Here is an 18,543-nt window from a genome sequence, read left to right on the forward strand (position 1 = left end):
CACATTATAGTATTTTTTTAAATTAGGAAACTTTCTAAGCATTTCCAGATGTACATAACAGTAATATCATAATGAGTTTCCATATACTTACCCATTGGTTTGATAATTAATATTTTGCCACACCAGACACCCAATTTTTACAAAATTATCACTTTCAGCCTAGCATTGCTATATGTCATGTAGGCTCTTTATATTGAAATCTGTATCTACTAATAAATACAGATTGTTTTTGTTTGTTTGTTTGTTAACTTTTGTTAAGAGCAAATGTATCTGTTTTATGTCTCTTGAAGTTCCAGTAGTAGTACTGTTTCACTTAAAATTAATAGCCGTCACCCACATCCAAAGCGCTGCTGTTTTGCTGAACCCATGTTTCTGGTGGGCTACCTCAGCTCCAGTGTCACATAATTGTATCAGTGCTGCTTCTCTTTGAGAAACACTGGCTTTACCTCTGTTATCTTACTCACCGGTCTCCTCTCTCATATTTCCTCTCACATGGTCATTCCTGGCCTGTCATCTTCTCTTCTTCAATACACCGTCTCAGTAGCTAAAAATAAGAAAATTTCTACCAGTTAGTACTTTAAGCTATTAATGCCTTTTGTTCTACTGCTTTGAACTGTGTATACATTGTGAATACCTGGATAAATGCAGTTGCTAAGGAACTTGCCAGTATCCTGTGGAGAAACAGGCCTTATGAAAGCAGCACTGTATGAATTTTGTTTTGTACCCCCTAAGCACCAGTTGATCGATTTTCTTATCAGAGCTTTCCCACTCAGTTCAGATGGCAACTTCCAGAAAAACAGAGGTTTGTTTGATACTGGGATTTCCTTTTATTATTAAGACTTTGAGACTGCACGAAACAATGTTTTTAAAAATGCTTCAATGAAAAGGTAATTGTGTGGGTTTGTTTGTAGTCAGAGTTCATTGTGAACTTCCATGGCTGCCCTGCCTTAGGAAAGTAGATGCTATGATTAGCAAAGCTCACTAATCAGATCTTAACTCAGGATAAACATGGAGCGGAGATTGTAGAGGTATGTGTTGGCAGTATAGACATTTTTTTAAAAAAAATCCCTTGAAATAAAACACTAAACTCCTACTGTTTAGGGATAACTGATTTCTTAAATCACTTTCTTACTTGCCCATGTTGTGTAACTGTGATGTCGTGATTTAAAAAAAAAAAGATTTATTTATGTTTTTATTCTATGAATGTTTGCCTACATGTGCAGCACATGTGTACCTGGTACTTGTAGGTACACACTAGGGTTACAGATGATTTTTAGCCACCATATGGGTGCTGAGAATCAAACCTTAGTCCCCTTGTAGAGCAGCCAGTGCTCTTAGCCACTGAATTCTCTCTAGCCCTCATATATTTCAGAAGCTTTATGTCATGTACAGTATACCATCTTAAAAGCTTTACAAGTTTTTACACTTTATGTTACACTTAGATTTCCCCTACTATCTTTGTCTCACTGGGCAGTAAGGTGCTTGTTCAGTACTCTGCGTCTAATAAATATCTGGTTGTTACATGCCTAACCTCCATCCAGATATTTCTGTAGGAAAAATGGTGTTTCTTACCAAGTTCTCTTCTCGGCCCTGTAGATCAACCAGCCCATATGGTTCTCCCAACAGTATGAAGCATCTGCATCATAATGTGAAACACCTAAGCATTTTTAAAAATGTGGACTTCTAAAGTTTAGTAGAAATACAGTGATTTAGAAATCCTCTATTAAATTCTTTGCATTTAATCTAAGTTGAATTATACACAAAACACTATAAATGGCATGCTACGGATTCTAATTACAGTAAATTTTTAGTTCATTTTCACTAGCTAGCTAAAGTATATCAGTGAGGGTTCTCCAGAGGAGAACTGTTAATAGGGCATTTATTAGAGTGGCTTACAGGCTGTGGTCCGGCTAGTCCAGCAGTGGCTCTTTCCCAACAGAAAGTCCAATAATCTGATAGTCCTTCAGTTCCCAAGGCCACATGACTCAGCTGGCTGCAGTATACATTGGAACCCCAAAGAATTAGGAATGCCTCAGCAACAGGATAAAAGAACTTGCAAGTGAAAGGCAGAGTGAGGGCAAGCAGCCAAAAAGCAAAACCTTCCCTTTTGTGTTGTTTATATAGGTTACCACCGAAGGTGTGGCCCAGATTTACAGTAGGTCTTCCTATTTTGTACCTCAAATGGTCCAGATTGTGGGGTGGGTGTGGGTCAGGTGGGGGTAGGGTGTCTTCCAACCTCAAAAAATACAGACATAAGGTGGATCTTCCTACCTGAAATGATCCAATCAAGAAAATCCTTCACAGGTGTGCCCAGCTGCTTGGGTTCTAGTTAATCCCAACCAAGATTAGTCATCACGTGGAGGTGGAGAGTGTCCCTCATTCTGTTCTGTACTCCTACTCTCTATGCTGGGTCCGCTGTAATCATCCTGGCTGTGGTGTCTGTTTCTGAGAATTTGCTCAGGGAGGTTCTTACTAATTTACATGAGGCTTATGATGTGTGTCTCTTTGCGATTAGTGACTAGAAAGAGCACACTCCAGCAGTAAAAGCCGGGATCTGAGTCTGGCTGTTAGTCATCAGCTCTGTGACTTCAGCAAGTTATTTAGCCTCTTTACACAGCAACATTCTCATTTTTAAAAATGACGATCTTTTGTAAGAAATGATCAAAGGATTGCTTACAGAGAATACAGCTTCTTGTGCAGTATGCAGTTAACAGTAAACTTTTTTATTTTTGTTTGTTTGTTTTTCCTAGTGATGATTCATAGGAAAAATGAAATCTTTTAAATTACATTATTAATAACTGAGCAAACAAAAAGCTTTCTCAGTGTAGCTAGGAAGCTTGAAGTGTCAAAGAAGTAGAGGGGATTACGACAAGAAAAGAGCCTAACCCTGCTTGTGTGTAGTTCTGTACTCAGAATGAGAAATAATTTTTCTCAGAAGACAGCAGTGACCAATTTATACATAAAATTCTTCAGTAAAGCACTGGAATTGTCCAGTTTTCTGGAACAATCCTGGCCTCGTCAAACCAAGAAAAATGACCGAATAGTTCTTTTCCATCTCTAACATTTATAGTTATAACTTGGAGCATCTGTTACAGATAAGTGGCGGCCGTGAGTTTGGGGAGATGTAAAACTGAGCTCTTGGTGGCCTGCCAGTGCTTCATTAGCGACAGTTGAGCTGGTTAACCAAACCTAAGGAGAAGGAACAGTCTTTATTTGCAAATCCCACAGTGGTCTTCTTTTCCTTCTTACTGCTGAGGTTTTGTTAACTATTACCCTCTTTCCCCCAAGAAAAAGAATGAAAGGAGGTGGACAAAGTCCTAAAGTAACAACCGTACCAACTCTAGTAACTTTAGTCAAGCCAGGGTCAAGTCACGAAGATTCTGAGACGCTACGTCAGCTTCGCCTCTGAATTCAGTTAGCAGTCCCTTCCCCGATAACAGTCAAAACAAAGCTTAGAAAACCCTTTCATTCCTTTTAAACAAGATTTTTTTTCTTGTTATTTGAGTGTATGTCACATGTGGACAGGTGCTGCAGAGGTCAGAGTTTCAGATTCTGTGGATCTTGAGTGAGAGGTGTTTGTGAATTGTCTCATGTGGTTGCTGGGAACTAAACAACACTGTACTTATGAAGTAAGAACTTAATAAATGATTAGGATTGTGTAGATGCTGTCAACAGACAAGGGAACAGTGCAAAGCTGTAGTGTCACTACAGGCATGTTTGAGACTCCCCACCCCCCATTATGGGCAGCACTTAAAGTACATTGTGCATTTGTAGCTTCATTTTCCACAGTAAACATTAAGCACCAGTGTGCTTTCCACCCAAGGACCATACCACCTTAAGTCAAAGGAACAGGCAATGTTAAACTCTGGAGCAGCGGCTTTCAGAGCCTAGGTAATACTTGTTTCCAAGCCTGTCTCAATGATACATGAATTGTACCAAAAATTGAAACTGCTAGTGCTTTAAAATCACATCAAAGGCTTTTATAAAATGCCTCTGTTATCAAGGAAACAAAGCAAAAACAGTCTGAGCAACAGATCCTTGTGTTTAAAAGTAAGAAACAAGTCACTTTGGTGGAACATCTTTCAGGTATATTCCCAGGAGTGGTATGGCTGGGTCTTGAGGTAGAATTATTCTCAATTTCCTAAGAAAGCACAGATTGATTTCCAAATTGGTTGTACAAGTTTGCACTCCCACCAGCAATGGAGGAGTATTCCCCTTTCTCCACGTCCTCACCAGCATGTGCTGTCACTTGAGTTTTTGATCTTAGCCATTTGGATAGGTGTAAGAAGGAATCTCAGAGTCGTTTTGAGTTGCATTTTCCTGATAACTAGGGATGTTGAGCTACCTCAAAGAAGATAAGGAGCATCAAAGAAACTCCTTAAAGAGATAGCTTCCGATGTGGCAAACCAGCCAGTAGGCAAAATGTCCTTGTTTCTAACACAGACAGAATTCTGCCTAAAAAACGGGCAAGCTTGGATGCAGGCAGAGTTTTCAGCCAAATGCTGCCAGGACAGGGTAAGCAAGTCCTCAATAGTTCCTGCCTCACAAATATGTCTGTCAGATATATTGGGCCAGAAGGCTCAAGATGATGCTCTATTGTTATAGAGAAATTTGGGTGACTGTTTAGGCAGCAAACTGTCTCTGTCTTCTTCTCATTTGGGAAGCTGCTAACCTGTACTCCTGGTATACTCAGGTAATTAATTTTATTCCTTCTCAAGTCTCTGATGGGATTGAAGACCAGATAGTTTAATTTTACAATTAAGCTTAGGTATTTAGGGGTTAAGATGTTTTTAGGTCTAGATACATGTTTTAAGTTGATCAGTGATGAGATATGATAGATACTGATTTACGTTCAGAATTTTAGACTCAACAAAATAGGAAAGATGTTTTCTTCAAAGCTGCCAAATACAAACAGCCAAAACACTATGAATGTAACATATATATAATTCCTGATTGTTTCATAGTTCTCTTGCTGTAGGTAGCTTTATATATATATGTGTGTGTGTGTAATAATATAAATATATATGTAAAAATATTTAATAAAAAATTAAAAATAAAAAGAAGCAGAGAGAGCAACTAGGAATGGCACAAGTCTTAAATTCTCAAAGCCCACCTCTAGGGACATACATTCTCCAATAAGGCCACACCTCATAAACCTCCCAGACACTGCTGCCAATAGACTAGGATGCCTTTTGCTTAAAGACATGTCTTAGTGTTAATATAGAAAGTGAATTTCCACATGTATCTTAGAAAAGTCCTGTCCTGTATGCTGAATTCTAACACAGTGAGTGCCTCCACCTTACCTGCCCCATTGAATTCCAGTGAGGAAAAAATGGGGTGGAGGATTTGCTCTCTAAGTTCTGATATGAATGAGAGAAAGCCCTTCTGGGTCACCCAAGCGCAGGACTGAGACCTATTATATACTGTCCAGAGACGGTCACCAAAAAGTCCATCACATACATGTATAAGAGATACCCATCCAATCAGACGAATAATTCTCATTATAGAAAAAAAATCATAGACAGTTCTGTGAATTAAAGATATTACTGCAAGATGTGACAAAGAGAACTGGACAGAAATCTTCAAACTGAGAACCTTTAAATGTCAAATAGAAACATTAGGCAACAGCCTCAGCAACACACTAGATCAAATGGAAGGAAAAAAATCCCACGCTTGACATAAGTCTTTGAATTGTTAGTGTCAGACAAAAAAGAACATACGAGAAAGAGAGCATGAGGAGAATATTCATTGAGCAAATAGTCAGCTCATCAGCATACCTGAGGAAGAAGAGCTTCAAGTTGGAGGCGTATAAAAATTTGTCAATAAAAAAATAGTGCAAAACAAAACTTGAGAAAGACCAGGCATCAAGATTCAACAATCATTTAGAACCCCAAGTAGGCATGACCGTAGAAGTCCTTCTGAACAGTGTATCATAACTAAATTGTTAAAAGTGTAGGACAGAGCACATTACACTCTTCAAGAGTGACATGCCAAGTAACATCTAAGACAAATCTTGGAACTCTAAATGCCAGGAGAGCGTGCACTGTTGGATTCCTGTGCATACATGAAAACAACTGCCAACAAAGATTATCACACCCAGCAAGGCTTTTACAGTCTAAGAAAAAGTAAGGATGATTTAAGGGAATTTGTAGGCCCTAAGTGAGAATTAAAAGGGTGCCTAAGGGAACTCTACACTCACAAGAGAATTCAGAAAGCACCACCATTAATGAAGGTATGAATGAGACCAGCAAGATGGCTCAACAGGCAAAAGTGCTTGCTGCTAACCCTGACAACTTGAATTCGGTTGCAGAAACTCACATGATTAAAGTTGTCTCTGACATCCTGACATGTGCACTGTGCCATACATGCATACACACGATTTGTAAAAAGAATATATGTGTGTTCGCTTTGTCAGCATATACACTAAAACTGGAACAATACAGAGAAAATTAGCATGGCCCCTGCATAAAGATGAAATACAACTTCATGAAGCATTCCATTAAAAATAAAAGAACATGAAAAAATCCTACTAGAAAAGCACATATGTCAATGGAAAGTAGGGGAAACATTACTAATATAGCATGAGCCAAATATACTCAGACTATCTGAAGAAAATAAATGGAATGAAAGGACATAGCTTTCAGTAGTAACCTTAACTGTAAAACAGAGTTAATTTTATTTGTTTTGCTGTGTGTTTACGTACTTATGTATGTGTGTGTTTGTTTGGGTTTTTCAAGGCACATTTTTTTCTGTGTAGCCTTGGCTGTTCTGGACTCGCTGTGTAGACCAGGTTGGCTTTGAACTCTCAAAGATCTGCCTGCCTCCGCCTCTCTGAGTGCTGAGATTACAGGCGTGCTCCACCATGCTGCCTCCTTAACTCTTTACCAAAAACACAGACTTGCCTAGTGAGTAGCGTCATCCAACAAAATACTATACCTATAAGGAGCTCACTCTACCTGTGAAGACATAAACAGAACGGAAGAATGAAAGTAAGTAAAATCCAAGAATGAGCAAGGGTGGATATGTAAAGACTGCTGCGTACTGATCATGGGGACAGTTTGTAAGTTTATGCTCCCAGCTGTTGAAGTACCCAGTTTAAAAAGGAATAGTCCTACACATAAAAGAGATTTAGCCCCACTAACAGTGGGTCACTTTAATGAAGAGCAACTTTGCAAAGCTAGAAAAAAAATACTAAAATTCGTGTGGTAGCACCAAAACCCCATAAATACCTAAACAAAGCTAAGCCTAGAGCAGTACTACAGGAATAGTGCTGCAGCCATTGTGTCACAAAGGACAGACTATTGGGAAGCAGTGGGGTATAATTGGATTCAAAGCAGAGTATGGACTCAATTCTCAATTGAAGTGCTAACATAGATACTGGAAGCCAAGCATAATGGCACATGCCTTTAGTCCCAGTGTTTAGGAGGCAGTGACACGCACCGTCTCTCTCTAAGTTCAAGGTGACCCAAACCTACATTCTGAGATGCTGTCTCAAACAAAACACATGTGCAAACACACAGTCAGTTTTTAAAGGTGTGGCACCTGATGGGCTCACCACACTCCAGTGGAGGGCCACACATCCAAGTGTTGAAGGGCAGTACCAACTGACTTGATGGGTTTGTGTGTGTGTGTTGGAACACAAAAAAAGGCTTGAAGTTGAATTGGTAGGTAAGGGAAATCAATTTGGCAGGAGGGAGCGAATATGAACAAATATATTGTACAGAGTCTCAAAGAACAATTTTAAAACGAGAAAAATACACCTTGCATATAGGACAGCTTCTTCAGTGACTATGTGGGGGGAAACTGGACATCCACATATAGGGGACTGAAGCTATACCTTATTTGATTCTTCTTTTTAAAAGGTTGTAACTATAGAAGACCTAAAGCTTACTTGTTTTACTAGAGTAAAACACTTCAGAATAGTCTGAAAGGCAAAGATTTCCTGCATAAGACTCCAAAAGTACAGAGAACAAAAGCAAGAATTGCCCCCTAGACTTGCATCCAAAGGCTCTGCACACCAAAGGAGGTGGAGTGAAGAAGCCACATGCAGAACCACACAAAGGATTCACATATGTAGGGAATCCCATCCATACAGTTATTGTCCTGATAATAGATAAAATGTAGTGGGTATAAAAATAAGGGGAAAAGGCAGATGTGTGCCCATATATTTGGAGAAAATAAAAGGAAACCTAGAAAACTTTGAAACTATTTCTTATGTTACCAATGGATATAATAATTTTAATAGTTTTATTCGGTGTTTATATATAAAATTCTCTAAGGTTGTTTTAAGCATAAAACATTACTGATGAAATAGGTGTATTTACCCCATACTGAGTCAGTCAACCCTTCAGACACCTGTTTATCTTCCCAGTTATATTTTACAATGCCCGTCCTTCTCATAATCACAATGGTTTCTCTGTAGAATCTGACACGCAGAGTAGAAAATGCACATTCCTACAGCAGCCACAGCAGGCATACAGCAGGTTTGAAAAGAAACAGTGAGTTCATCTTACTTGTATTTGCGAATAGGCAGGACATTTTCTGGCTAGAAATACTGTTATGTTTGAGAGCCTGGTGGTTAGTCATTAGCAGTGATAGCAAGCACTCTTGTCCTTAAATGTGGCCTCCGTTTCACAGGTTACATGTGTAGAGAGGTTACCATGTCTGCAGAGAACCAGCAAGAATTGCTTTGCTTCTTCAGGTCTCTGAGCCTGTGTTTTCTCCAGCATTGTCCTTGTGCCCCTTCCTTTACTGCACATCTACGCTGCAACCCTCCCTGGCCTGCCCTGCCTAGTTCTTTACATGATTGCCATCATAGCTCAGCACTACAGATTGCCTTTATCTTATGCTCACTACTGGAATTCAGATTTCAACTTGTAGGAGTTAGCGAGAACAAGATAGTTCTCTTAGAGAAATAGCATGATTCAGATATGGGTGTTTATTTTGGTAAAAGACAGATACTAGAAATCCTCTGCGCTCCCTCCCTTTTCCCTCTTCTCTCTCCCTTTCTCTCCCCACTTCTTTCTGGGTTTCACTATACAGTTCTGGCTGGCTTGGAACTCACAGAAGTCCAAATGCTAACACTGAAAGCATATATCATCAACCACACCCAGTGAGAAACACTCACATTGATCATGGGTGCCTCTGCTACAACATGTATATGAATAATTTGCATTTATTTTCTCTTCATCTTTGATCATTATAGGTCACATTAGTGAACTGAATAAAAGTACTACTTGCACAGTTTTGTAGCATACAAGTTGTTTAGAACAGTTTTTTTTTTCTAACAAGTTACTCAATAAATTAAGTTTCCCACTTTCCTTTCAAAGCTAAATTAATTGTTTTATAAATATGTGCAGGAGCCTCCAGAAGTTACATGTTTGTAGTCAGTTGTCCAGAATTTTGTCCCTAGCTACATTTCTGACTTTATTTGTACTTTTTTATCTCCGCTCCTCAAAATAACCTACTCAGAGTTACCTCATATTTTCTTCTTTACGTTTTTTTGTTTTCTTAAACTATTATGTGTTATAATTTTGCCTTTTAAAACCTTCCCACCTTCCTTACTCATAGGGTTTGCACCAAATCTTACTGCCTACTTTTTAAAATAAAGTTTTATTTTTATTTTTTGTGTATGAGTGTTTCACCTACATACATATTATGTATATCACATGCATACAGTGCTCTCAGGGGTCAGAAGAGGACACCATATCCTCCTGGATCTAGAGTAAGGTATTAGATGGGTTCTGGGAACCTAACCCAGGTCTTCTGCAAAAAGAGCAGGAGCTCTTAACTGCTGAGCTGTCTCTCCATCTGCAGCCCACTGTCTTTGGACTCACTGCACACTCCAAAATTCTGATGAGGAGTATGAGTAAAATAAAAATACAGGTTACAAATTTTTTTTCAGACCCTATCTTTCGTGCATTTAAAGAACTCAGACACTTGAAGACACAAAGCACCAAGTTTTCTAGCTGAATGTACTTAAAATAGCCACTGTGAGTGAAAAACAGCTTTCAGTTAATCATCCTGGAGGAAATAATACTATTTTAATAGAGTTTCCTACATAGATTTTTTTTGTGTGTGTTGGGCTTATATATATATATTTCCATAAAATTACTTTAGATGTTACAGTTGATGTTCATACACACACAGTGGGGAGGATATTTGACATAGGGAAAATTAGCAAATTTTAGTTTTTCTTATGGGAAGGCAGTCACACTACTGCCCTACAGTATGAGGTTCACTGTGTGCCCAATTCAGTTTGGCATCTCAGTAGTTTTTCATTCACCTGTTAGCAATTGTGATAGTATTTACTGTTGTAGGCTCCAGTATGTAGTAGAGTGAATCTCCAGTGTTCTTTGCCAGAGCCATCTGGAACCTTTACACATTTTATGATACTGAATAGTACTTTGAAGAAGTCCTTAGGAAATTTTTATAGGAATTTGCATTGATTTTACAGCCTAATTTAGGAAAAATACGGTCTTTTATAGCATCAAGTCTTGCCATCAGCTGCATCTGTTTGGTAAACTCTCCTTTGTGACTATATTCAGTACTTTCCTCATTGCTCACAGTGAAGGTACATTTTGGGAAGCCTTGGTGGCAGGAGCATAAGCAACCAGTCACACAGCACCGACCATCAGAAAGCAGGAAGAAATGACTTGGTGTTTCACTCACTCTCGCCTTTTATTCCGTGCTGGTCGCCAGCCCATGGAATGGTGAGGTCACCTGTGAGATGGGCCTCCCACACCAGTGGCTCCGTCTAGAAAGTCACAGCTTCTCCCCAGGAACTGTCTCCTCGTGATTCTCGTTCTTGTCGCGTTGGCAGTATTAATCACCACAGTGCTTTAATTAGCAGCTTGTGTATTTTTCTCATCATCATTCTCAAATAGCTGCTAGGTTTACTACTAAATAACCTCATTAGGTCCTGATACAATAGAGGGTTTTTTTTTTAAGTTTTCTAATTACATTACTATAGTACGTAGAAAGACTGCATTTTAAAACTTGATATGAGAAAATGAGGCAGTTGGTTGAATGTTTGTCCAGCATGCACAAAGGAGAGCTTTGCCTCTGTTGAAACCTCTTGTTTTCTGTTGAAACTTCCATTTTTTGATTATGCCAGGAATGAGACCCAGGGTACCTGTTTATCTAGCTCTCTTTTACTGAAATATACATATACATACACACACACATCCCCAACCCCTCTGAAGTTCTTTCCTCAGAGAGGGTGATTGGTTTCCCCTGGTTGTGTGGGCAGTGTTTCTGTGGCTCTACTTTGCCTGGAAGCTCTGTATTTTTCAGGGTGGCTTCCTAGTTTTCTCTGTGAAGACCCAGAGTACCTCTTCCTAGATTTCCTATATTAATCTTTGTGCATGAGATTCTATGTATCTTTTTCATGTATTTGAATTTCTTATAATTGGTTCTTTTCCACCCATTGCCTTTGCTATGGATACCCAGGACATTTGCTGTTTTAGTGTGCTCACAGAAAGTTTTTCTAACATTCTCTGTTTTTACAAATAGAGCCAACTTTTGTGACTTTATTTAACATTCAAAAGAGTTAGATTAATCTTTCCTTGAACCCTGAACTTACGCCCTGTTCCTTAGCTAGCAAGGCCTAGAACTCAGTTTTTATCAATCATGAACCGTTTCTGTTTTATTGCCATCAATGTCCTGACTGGAGCACTTTCTCATTGTTAGTACTTCTGATGTAGCTGTGTTCATTACCTGATGGCCTTTCTATTTTGTGCAGTACTGTGTTCTTACCTTTCAGAACACATAGGGAGGCTTTCTATGTTCGCTGAGTTCACAGTGTCTTACAGAAATGTTCTAAGCTAAAATAAATTTATTTTCTTTGTGTTTTTTTTTTCCCTTGTAGATTTTTCTTGCCCGTTATTTTACACAGGTAATTTTCCTTTTTGAAGCTATAAACATCCATTGAATGAGTTTGGTTCCTGCATTTTAGAGTGAATATCTGTTGTAAAATTTTTGCCATTGCTTATGGACTGGGGTAAATTGCAGCTCATAGGAACCACAGTTTTATGTGGAAAAGCAGCAGAAAGACAATGATGAAAGATGGACTTTCCATTCCTCACTTTATTTCTGAAGTGTTATTTTGTGCTCTAGGTTTCGCCAAGGCTTAGTACTGCTTGAAACTTTTCTCTTTACTTAAACTTTATATGTCTTGTGGAATAGTTTATTTATTCAGTATTCTTTAAAGAAAAATCTCTTAGTGTTGCCAGCCTGCTCATAATGTCCAGCTCCCGTTGCTTTGGCTCAGAGTTTTAGTATACCTCATGATAAACACCTTTGTATCTCATTATATCTAAACCTCTGTAAACTCTAGAAGCAGGCTGGTAGAGGGAGCACACTGTGCTTTTTAAATGAGCCATGACAAGCTGGGGAGTGGAGCTCACTGCTGGGAAGTAGACCAGGTGGCATTAAAGGGACCATTCCATGTGGTAATTGCTTAACACATTAATATGGAACTAGAACTGGCAGCCTAAAGGAGCAGGCCTCTTGCAGCTTCTCATTTTCTGGGAGTGCGAACAGTCATACAAGGCTTACAGTTTTGCATCTCACATGTCATAGTGTATAGGAGAACATGCCTTTTCATTTCTAGGTCTAGTTGTTTAAATTTATTAGCTCATCATATATAGGGGGAGGAGGTCTCCCTCAATCGCAGACATAGGGGAGGGGAGAAGGGGGAAGTGGGAGGGAGGGAAGAATGGGAGGAAACAGGGGAAGGGCTAACAATCGAGATGTAATATGAATAAATTAATAAAAAAAGAATTAATTTTGAAACAAAAAATTTATTAGCTTATTGACAGGATCATTGTGATTAAATACTTTAATATTTCAACTTTGATACCATAAGATAACCTGGGCTGTTATTATAAAGAAGCCTTATTGTGATAAAATGATGTAATATGGAATTGACCTAGTCAGATTTGCTGACAATGACAGATATACATGTTAGGTCAGATCTATGGTAACTTAAAACATGTTATTATTAATCTCATGGTTATTCTGTTAAAATGTGTCCAAGTAATGACATAATTCCAAACTAGTATGCAACTTTCAAACAAACAATAGAACCTACTCATGATTATAGTTGGGTGATTTTGCACTCAGATGATGTAAGCGGATGCCCCTTTCCTAGCCAGCACCACACTTGGAAGTGCTGACAGGCTCCCAGCAAGAACAGCCCTGGAAACCCTTCTTATGCTCACAGTGTTCTCTATGTCATGAGCGGGTGGCTGCTTTTGCAAACCTCAGGTTTTGTCAGGTTCTCTAGGTTGTCTTGAAAAGAAAGATAAAACCAGGATTTTTTTTTCCTGACAATAACTGCCAGGTCAGTTAATTTTGGACTAAGAAAGGAACAATTAAGTTTAATAAGGATTTTATAAAATAACTTGTTTGTGACTTTACTCTGAGTTAAGATTTATTTTCTTGCTGTGTGGTACATGTACATTTAATCCTAGCGCTCCAGGAAGCTCAAGTTGGTGGATATATTTGAGTTCGAGGCCAGCCTTGTCTACAGAGTAAGTCCAGGACAGCCAAGGCTACACAGAGAAACCCTGTCTCGAAAAACAAAACAAAACAAAAATAGTAATGTGTTTTCTTTTTCAAACATCCCTCTTTTTGATGCAGTGCAGAGTACTATAGTCCCTATATTTAATGTTAGATGTGGTGTGTGTGTGTGTGTGTGTGTGTGTGTGTGTGTGTGTGTGTGTGTGTGTAATATCGTGAAGCACATCTCTGTGCCCGAATTCTGTAGGACGATTGGTTTCTGCAGTGTTCCTTTTCTCCGGTCACTTCTTGTCTGTAATCCCTTTTGTTTTCTGTGCATCCCCGTACCTTGCCAATGATGATTACGTCTTCACTTTCAAAGCTCCAGGAGGTTTCTGAGCTGTATTTTTTTTCTTTTTGTTTTTGTTTTGTTTTGTTTTTTTGAGACAAGGTTTCTCTGTGTACCCTTGGCTGTCCTGAACTCATTTTGTAGACCAGGCTGGCCTGGAACTCACAGCGATCCACCTGCCTCTGCCTCCCAAGTACTGGGATTAAAGGTGTGCACCATTACTCCCTGGCTTCTGTTTATTTTAAGCTAACGCCAGAACATATTTTTGGTTTGTTTTTCTTTTTCGAGACAGGGTTTCCTCTGTGTAGCCTTAGCTTCCTAGACTCACTTTCTAGACCAGGCTGTCCTCAAACTCAAAGACACCAGAACATCTTTATAGTAATCAGTCACTGTTTTGGGATGATTCTGGCTCTTTAAAGTTAGAAGCAAGCATTTTCAGAAATTGATTTTTAGGTTAGATTCATGTCCACTACTAACTTTTCCCTCAATCGTAACTTTTAAAAACATATTATAAAAAAAAGACTTTCACCATATAAGGTACTGTATATTTCATTGACTAGCATGGAATTAATCTATAATGAAAATAGCATGGTATCTCACTGTATTCAGTTGTAGATGTGATGAAGTATGAACTCTGGCGGCGTTGTTCATTATAAATCTCTTCTCAACACTGAAAGCATGGCTAAGAACATCAGGAGATAAATCTCAAAGATCAGTATTGTGTATCATTATTGTGCATGTGCCAGCTTTGTTTAAGTGCATTAAAAATACCAGTATTGCTTTTAAGATGACCACGTCTCTGATAGGGATATGAGACCGAGTAGCTCTTGAGCTGCAAGTTTTAAGGTGAAGATTGTGTTTCTTCTTTAGTCATAAGATTGTTGTGTCAATCATAGTGATTGTTTAGTAAGCAGATTTCCCCTTCGATGTTAGCATATTGCTGCAGATAATATCAGACCCGGGATGGAAAAGCACGTAAGTATGTGGTATGTGGGGAGGGTTATGATCAGCTATATTAAAGTGAGGGATAAAAACTCAAGCTCTTTATACTATAGAAGTGCAACAACAGTACTTGCATTTCTTCACTTTTGGGGCCTAGGGTTTGTAATACTGTTTTCTAAAGGAAAATTGTATTTTCGTATTAGAACACAGGTTTCCCAAAACTCTGGTTCCAGCATAGTCAGCAAAGTTCCCTTGATTCCTTCACCAAAATAAACACAATCATTTCCTAACGGCACTTAGACTCTTATATTTCTATACACCCTAACAGTTTGTAATCATTTCAAAATAAGGAGATGCATATCAATAATATGTTGACAGAAAGTCCTTTTAAATCATTACTACTTGGATAAATACTTATTGAACATTGCATCGTTTTCAAACCTGTGCATAATATTGAACACTCTTTTCTTGGGCCACACTGATTTTTGTTTGTTGGGGACTGAGCTTTTTAAATCCTATTTTTACAAGCAAAATGTTTGTATCCCCTAAATCATTACATTGAAATCTTCACCCCTAAAGTTCTAGTAATAGGAGTGGGCTTCTGCAAGGGCTCATGCAGATGCAAGCCCATTGGTGGGATTTGTTTCTTACAAAAGAACCCATAGGTCTGGTCCTCTGTGAAACAGTGTGCCAGTCCCCGATCTTACGTTCTCCTCTTCCAAAACGGAAACAGTTAATTTTTGTTACTTAGGAGTTTTCTGGAGCTTTCATTTTGGGGGGCTGTGGTCATAGAGATTAAACCTAGGGCCTTGGGAATGCTAGGCAAGCGTTAGGCTGCAGGGCCCCTCGTCAGCCACCATATTTTATGTTTGTTTTTGCAGCCCAAAATGTAGCAGCCACTGAAAACTTCACAAAGATAGAATAATGTAGCACACCACCACATTGAACTGGCAGTTTGTGCATCATCTGACCTACCGCTGTGTTCCACCCAGCGTTAACGTACGCTGCAATAACTCGTGAGTCCCCTGAGATACCACAGTGTGCCATTTGGGAACATGCTCACATTGTAGAAAGGAAGATAATCTAATTGTGCATATCCATGACATTTTAGTATAGAAACAAATATCAGTATGTCAGACTGTAGGAGAACGGGTTAAATTTTTTATCAGCCTGATAAGAGAATAATTTTTAATCTTTTCCTACTTATATGGGGGCATCATGGCATATTAAGGCCAATAGCTTTCCAGTGTTGTTTTGTTTTATTCTGATGCCATTAACAGTGGTGTTGTATAACCTCACACACAGCTGAACAGACATGTAATAAACTGATGCCACACTAGTCAGCTCCCATCACTGCTGTAAAATACTTGGGATTCTAAGGAGAAAAGGTGTGTTCTGGCTCATGAGTTTAGAGACTTCATTGGCCTCAGCCCTTGGTTCTTTAGTGCAGTTGCTGTAGGCCTGTAACAAGATACAGGGCAGAAGACCCAGCACAGGAAAGATGGTCATGTTACTGGCTGCCAGAAGATAAAGAGAGGAGGGTCCAGGGTCTCAGGGTCTCCTTCAAGGGCACGCCTCTAATGACCTCAGTTCCTTGCACCAGAACCCCCACCTGAATATTTCAGCGCCTCCTAACAGCACCATCAGCGAGGCGTCTTCCTTCAACACATGAGCCTGTGGGAAATGGTTAAGATGTAAACAGTAGCAAATGCTCTGTGTTCATAGTGGCGTTCCTCCCCTTCCCCTTTTCTGCCTGCTTGCTTCCTTCTTGCCTTCCCCCAGCTGAAGATAATTATATTTTAACTGAAAGAAACTAATCTAGGGCACAGAATTCTGGCCCCAACTGGATTTTAAAATGGGCTTCCATATATCTTCAGCAGTTTTCTGTGTCCATATCTGTAAAATTAGGAGTAAAACTTGGTTTTAGGAAATTTTAAAGGAAATAATACATGCAAAACACTTAAAATTGCACTTGATTGTTAATTAATTATTGCTGTATTGCTACTAGTGTCTCAGCCATCAAAGGCTAGGATATGTGGCAATTAGAAGAGCAATCATAAGCTCTAATGGTACTGGATCTACTACCAAGGGCTGGTTTCCAAGTAAATGAAAATCTAATGATTGTCCTGGCATTCTAGGCAAACCAAGACTCAGCTAACTAAGATGCCTTTAGGCCAAATTTCTTGGAAATGGTAGCTGTCTGTGACATGAAATTTGCAAACACTATTCCACTGTCCATCCAGAAATGAATGATGACGTCATAAGGTTACTGGTATTCCTTTGCTCACTCACTTGACCAGTTACGCTTTTCTTTCTTCCTGTGGAGGCAAATTCATACAGGAAAAAATGTTTTTACTTATGACTGCCATGAAATTTGATTAGATTTGAGTAATATAAAAGCTTTTCTATTGGCTGCAAATGATTGCATTTCTCCTGTGTGTCACTAAAATATTATTTATGTTACACAAGACACATAGTCTCTCTATTTGGAAACTCCTTGCTCTTTCTAACCCCCACAGCACCTTTTGCATCTTAGGCAGGGTTAGGTAGCAGAATTTCTCCTCCTAGGCATGAAGTGTGCTGTGAGTGGCTGCTGGTTACAGTATTCCGTCACTAGCCAGGGGAAGAAGTAGAGTCCTTTAACATCGACCTGACGTCCGCTGGTGCTGCAGGCTGCCCCTCTGGCACCTTGAACTTGATTTTAAACAGCTGACAAGCTAAAGAAATAGTAAAGGGGAGGAAATGATGCGTTCTTCTGTGACCTCCTTAAGCCCCTGGTACTGACTTTGATTTTCATGATCCATTTATTTGTCAAGGAAGTAAAAGTATTTTTGACTTACAAATATTTCATGTTGTCTCTGGTTGATCCTTTTCTTGATTCTAAGATTTCTTGTGTTTTATTCAGAGTTTACTTTAGACCTGCCTTATTAGCATATTGATGAGCTGTTCCATTCTTCCACAGGAGTCTATTAGAAGTTTACTTTCAGTTAAACACAAAAAATCCAAAGCTATCAGTCAACAAGTGGGCTAATGAAATGAGCAATTTTTGAAAGAACAAATACAAATGGCCAATAACTGTTCAAAGGAGTTCAAAATCCCCAGCTATGAGAAAAGACAAATTAAAACTAATTTGAGGTGTATCACCTCACCCCAGTTTATCATCAAGAAGTCTGCTAGCAAGTGTTGGAGAGAATGTGAAAGCAGTCCCAGTCACTGGTAGGCCAGTACACACTAATACAGTGTGTGTTGGAGTATGTCTGATGCTTTCTATTTGTTAATTGCTTGCCCTCCCGAGATTCTTAACGGTTTACAACCAAACTGTCATACACCCCAAGTATAAGAAATTATTCCTGATTGGCTGATTAAAAGGCCTAAACCTGGGTAGGGCAGAATGGGGTAAATGTAGCCAACGTTCAAGGACTTTGGGAGAAAAGGATCTTGGGTCCATTGGATTTTAGCCTGTAAACACCATCCTACAAGCTGTATTTTGTCTCCCCCCCCCCCCCGCCCCCCCAATGCCGAGGATTAAACCAAAGGCCACTTGCATGTACGCAAATACTTTAAGGCCCTACATGGTGGGGCACATTTGTAACCTCAGCACTCAGACAGGAAAGTTACCACAACGTCAAAGCCTAACTAGTCCACCTGGAATGTCCCAGCCCTGTCAGGGTGCATAGCAAAGGCCTGTCTCAGAAACACAGAAACAGCAACAACAGCAGAAATCTGCTGAGACTCAACTATACACCAAA

At 39.2% G+C, this 18,543-nt stretch overlaps 1 protein-coding gene across 8 annotated transcripts in view; it reads left to right on the top strand.

Annotated features, from left to right (window-relative positions):
* Positions 1-18,543, top strand: part of ERC1 (ELKS/RAB6-interacting/CAST family member 1) — a 277,582-nt gene that overhangs the window by 152,880 nt on the left and 106,159 nt on the right. The window lies entirely within an intron of this gene.

This window comes from Acomys minous (genome assembly GCF_964271855.1).
Source record: "Acomys minous genome assembly, chromosome: 17".
NCBI classification, from domain to species: domain Eukaryota; kingdom Metazoa; phylum Chordata; class Mammalia; order Rodentia; family Muridae; genus Acomys; species Acomys minous.